This window comes from Mustelus asterias, chromosome 26 (genome assembly GCF_964213995.1).
Source record: "Mustelus asterias chromosome 26, sMusAst1.hap1.1, whole genome shotgun sequence".
NCBI classification, from domain to species: Eukaryota; Metazoa; Chordata; class Chondrichthyes; order Carcharhiniformes; family Triakidae; genus Mustelus; species Mustelus asterias.
The window spans coordinates 20,870,479-20,876,478 of record NC_135826.1 but is presented as its reverse complement, the minus strand read 5'-3'; the positions used below and the strand labels follow the sequence as shown (position 1 = coordinate 20,876,478).

Genomic DNA, 6,000 nt, shown 5'->3' with positions numbered 1-6,000 from the left:
CACACACAGATATACACACACACACACACACAGATATACACACACACACACAGATATACACACACACACAGATATACACACACACACACAGATATACACACACACACAGATATACACACACACACAGATATACACACACACACACACAGATATACACACACACACACAGATATACACACACACACACACAGATATACACACACACACACACAGATATACACACACACACACAGATATACACACACACACACAGATATACACACACACACAGATATACACACACACACACAGATATACACACACACACACAGATATACACACACACACACACAGATATACACACACACACACAGATATACCTACTCACACATAACACATGCCTACTGAGATATGTACTACAAATCAAGATTTTAAAAGATCAAATTGTCGGTGTGCGAGAACGTGTTTGTTCTATTTATTTTGTCTTGAATATTCATCATTCTGTGCCACAGGAGCCAGTTACTCCATCAAACATGATTTAAATTAAAGATTTTCTCCATTTACATGCACAGGATATGCAGATACATCACTCATGTTGACGTATCTTTATTGCGACAGAGGTCCATGTAAACCATTTACTTCAACATTTTAGTCTGGGCCCATTACTGCACATCAAGGTGGATTACCCAGTTTAGGCTGACACATCCAGTCTGTGAAAATGCATCGCTGCATAAAAGCTGCCTAAACGGAGAGTGCATGCGTTGCTTTGATCTCGGATAATGCAGTCACCCATCTGCAAAAATAAAGATATGGCAGTAAATAAATACCCACTAGCACGACTGCACAAAGTAACAGTCACATTTTTGTTATCCCACAGGCATAGCTCATTCAGCTAGAGAAACTGAGAGCTGCTCTGTAATTCTTACCCCACCCCCAATTCATTTTACTCACTCATCTTCCGAAGGCCCTGATTCAGGCTGCAACATGATTCCTCTGTAAGCCCATTGCCCTGGTGCCCACTCTTTATATCTGAGTCTAGTCAGTGAACGTTAAGCGGGTAACTCAATCCACGCAGCCACACACAATTCTGGCATTGCCAGTCGGTTACACACACGCATGTACACACACACACACCCCTACACACAAAACCACATACTTCCATATGCATACACATGCACACAGATACACATCTGCATAAACACGCACCTACATACAAACACTCACAAAATCACATCCTTGTATATGCACAAACACATGTCTACATCCTCACACGTGTCTCTGTATGCAGACACCTGCACACATCTGTACACAAAAACACATGTATGCACGGACAAAAACACACACCTATACACAAATGAAAACATACACTCACACATCCATACACATACACACACATTCTTACATTCATGCACACGTTTGTACATACATACATTCTAACACACATATTCTTGCATACACACACACACATTGGGGGAGATTTTCCCATCCCACCCAAAGGAATCGTAGTGGGAAGGGGACGGACCATGCAAAGGTCCATTGACTAAGGGTGGGGTTTTCCAGTTTTGGCGCAAATTCCTGCCCATTCTTTCAAACAGCCACATTCGTACTCTCACACATTCTCACACACATGCACATATTCTCACATTCTTACACACACACTCATTCTTACACACACATTCTTACACACACATTCTCACACACATGCACATATTCTCACATTCTTACACACACACTCATTCTTACACACACATTCTTACACACACATTCTCACACACATGCACATATTCTCACACACACACACGCACATTCTTACACACACACTCATTCTTACACACTCATTCTTACACACTCATTCTTACACACACATTCTTACACACATTCTTACACACATACACATTCTTACGCACACACACATTCTTACACACATGCACACACATTCTTACACACATTTTTACACACACATTCTCTCACACACATTCTTACACTCACATTCTTACACACAGATACAGACACACTCATTCTTACACACACATTCTTATACGCAAACGCACACACACATACATTCTTACACACATTCTTCCACACACACATTCTTTCAGACAGATACACATTCATACGCACACATGCATTCTTGCACACACACACACACACACACACACACACACACACACTCACACTCTTACATGTATATTCTTACAGTCACACACACTACAGGTATTTTTACACATATACACACATTCATACACACACAACCTTACACACAGACATACATATTCTTACTGACACAGTCTTCCACACATGTACACATACATTCATACACACGTACATTCTTACAGACACACATTCTTGTACACCCACACATTCTTAGACACAGACATGCATATTCTTACAGACAGAAACATTCTTGCACACACATTTTACACATAAACTCTCACACATTTCTACACACATTCTTTCAGACACGTTCTTACATACACATTCTTGCAAACGTAAACACACATTTTTACACACATTCTTACACGCAGACATATATATTCTTACAGATACACACACACAATCCCACAGACACACACATACACACACACATTCTTACACATATACAATTCTTAATCACACATTCTTACACATGCACACACACTCTCACACATTCTTGTACATTCTTGCATACACATTATTACACACCAACAGCACAATCTTACACACACATCCTTACACACACACACATCCTTACACACACATCCTTACACACACACACACATCCTTACACACACACATCCTTACACACACATCCTTACACATCCTTACACATCCTGGGTGGGATTGTGGTCGGTGCAGACTCGATGGGCCGAATGGCCTCCTTCTGCACTGTAGGGTTTCTATGATTCTTACACACACATCCTTACACACACACACATCCTTACACACACACACATCCTTACACACACATCCTTACACACACACACACATCCTTACATACAAAGTCTCTCACTCATTTTTACACACACACTTTCTTACACACACTCTCTCACACATTCTTACGCTCATACATTCTTACACACATTCACACTCTTACACACACATACATTCTTACACACAAATTCTTACAGACATACATTCGTACACACACTCTCACATATTCTGACACACACATTCTTGGAGACACACACACACACACACACACACTCACTGATGTTTAATCTTGGCCATTTCTTTCCCCCTCCCTGACTCAGTGATGGAATGGAGAGATTTCTGAGGCTGGATGGCTCAGTTCCACCCCAGGTTCTCCATCCTCTAATTGTCCCGTTCTTTCTGCTCCATCAAGCCTTGCAGCATCCGCAATCTCCTCAACTCCGAAGGAATAACTACTCTTGACTGTAAATATTTTAACAGCACCAACCCAGTTTTAAGATGTGACCTTGCAGGTTTACAATGGTAGCGGGATTCAATTTGTGTTCAATTAGCTGAGGAAGGCTGCCAATTAAGGGAGCAGTGTGCCTTGACTGAGGTTGTTGGCAGCAGAATCACTAATTCCGGGATCCTGCCATTAACCTGGCAGTTAAAGTGCTTCATTCAACATATTATTCTTTCTCGATGGTTGATTTGAAATGGACTAGCACCGCTGGTGTTCTGCCAAGAGCACCGTCCTAAATAGGTGGATTGATCAGATTGTAACTCATCCACCGCAGCTTGGACCTGTTCACCGAGCAATGGGGAGACCTTAATGTTCACAAGTCAGCCCTATGGGTGGCGCGGTGGCACTGCTGCCTCACAGCGCTAGGGACCCAGGTTCGATTCCCGGCTTGGGTCACTGTCTGTGCGGGGTCTACACGTTCTCCCCGTGTCTGCATGGGTTTCCTCCGGGTACTGCGATTTCCTCCCACAATCCGAAAGATGTGCTGTTTAGGTGCATTGGCCATGCTAAATTCTCCCTCTGTGTACCCGAACAGGCGCCGGAGTGTGGCGACTAGGGGATTTTCACAGTAACTTCATTGCAGTGTTAACGTAAGCCTACTTGTGACACTAATAAATACATTTTAAACTTTAAAACTTTAAACCATAACAGCCTGGGAGAAAATAAGGCAACCTTAGACGAAACTTAAAGGATCAACCACTTTACCCTTTGAGCTGTCAGTTTATGGGGGAGGCAGTGGCATCGTGGTATTGTCAGTGGACTAGTAATCCAGAGACCCAGCGTAATTTTCTGAGGACCCGGGTTCGAATCCCACCATGGCAGATGGTGGAATTTAAATTCAATAGGAATCTGGAATTAAAAGTCGAATGATGACCATGAAACCATTGTATATTGTTGGAAAAACCCATCTGGTTCACTAATGTTCTTCAGGGAAGGAAATCTGCTGTCCTTACCAGGTTTGGCCTACATGTGACTCTAGATCCACAGCAATGTAGTTGACTCTTAAATGCCCTCAGGGATGGGCAATAAATGCTGGCCCAGCCAGCGACGCCCACATCCCATGAATGAATTTTAAAAAAGGATTTGATAACCTGGCAGAGTGAAGGTACAGCTACGCAGGTACGTAGGAGGCTCTGACTGTACCAAAGTGGAAAAGTCCATTAGGGCCCATAAACCAGGTCCCTGTGTCCAAGAATTATTAGATCCCATGACATCTCTTCTAAGCTTCAATGTCAAAACTCCCCAGGTCTCCAGCTTCTGTCCATTCCTTATAGAATGTTCATTGCTTAGGCTCTCGCATGAGGAAGGGAGATCTGGGTGAGATGCCAAAGAGCGACTGACATTGGTGGAACTGGATCACAGCACAACTCCTTCGGAGAGTCTTCAGATGAGGAAATCAGTAAAGCATATTATTATGTCTGTTGGGGCACGGGTCAGGTGACCTGGGGGAAATGGGGCGAGCGGGCTGGGAACCGCCCTGAGTGGGCAGTCAACATTTGGTGTGTGGAGTGAGTAGACTGAATGAAGACCTATGTTCCCTGACCCCCTGGCTGTGGAGTAGTTCTTGAGAAGATACCTCAGTACTCAGAGATTTAACACATATAAAAATTTTATTCACCAAAATCTGTGGGACAAGAGGGGGGGGGGGGAAGAAATATTGTACCAGCAGTCTGAGGATGTCATTTATTAAAAAAAGATATATCGCTTTTTAATTAATTTGAGCGATTGATACAAATGAATAATTTTATGTGCATGTTTATAAGGTCATGAATAGAAAGTTATATGAGCTGTTATATGGAGGTGCTATCCTTAGGGACGTCAAGGTTGGAAGATTTCAGCCATACCGTACTGTAACACAAATTTGAATAGGGGAAATCTGTTCTTATTAAATCTACCACAAAAGGTCTTTTTCTAAAAGGGTGTTTATTTTCTTTTTGACTGCTCCTCGTATACCTTTGCATTCAGAGCTCCGTGCCAGGAGAGGAAGTTGCTTTGACATCTTTCTTTATTGAAATTGGATGCAGTTATATTCAGCGCACATTCGAATAGGTTACCAGTCGGAATGGCAAGGACAGATTTCAGTGAATGAGACCTTTATGTGTTGACTTTTTTTTTTGGCACAGACCCGGGGCCTTGTGCTGTTTCGCTGCAGATTATTGAACAAACTGAGCAAGATAATAACAAATTCTTCACTCTTCGACGATAAATCAGGCGGGAGAAATGTCGCAGAGAGCACCCAGGTGGCCAATAAAGCAATGGGGGATGCAGGTCTCGTTCAGAGGGAGTTCACTGCTAAAATCTGATTTATTGCTAACGACAGATTTAATATTTTTTTTTTTAATGCCGGCTGCATAGAGAGGAGCAAAAAGCGTCTTGAAAAAAACGTGAAGGCATTTTGTTTTTTTGGCCTTCGTTCACTGACTCTACGCTCATCAGTGAGGCAAATATTAAAAAGGGGGCACAAAGCTGAACTGATTTAAAAATAGAGCCTATTGCAAACACCATTCCTGCCCTCCCGTTATTATAATCACCTTTCCTCTTGGTCCTGGGAAATCCTACCTCCTAATCGACAGGAAAGCTCAAACTTCAAAGGGAGGAGCCCTTTGTAG

At 42.6% G+C, this 6,000-nt stretch overlaps 1 protein-coding gene across 1 annotated transcript in view; it reads right to left on the bottom strand.

Moving 5' to 3' along the window:
- Window positions 1-425: 425 nt before the first annotated feature.
- Window positions 426-6,000, bottom strand: part of LOC144479505 (TLE family member 5-like) — a 162,134-nt gene continuing 156,559 nt past the window's right edge. Inside the window, exon 5 of the mRNA XM_078198236.1 lies at window positions 426-772. The gene's annotated coding sequence lies outside the window, so the exon portion shown is untranslated. The remainder of the gene's footprint in view (window positions 773-6,000) is intronic.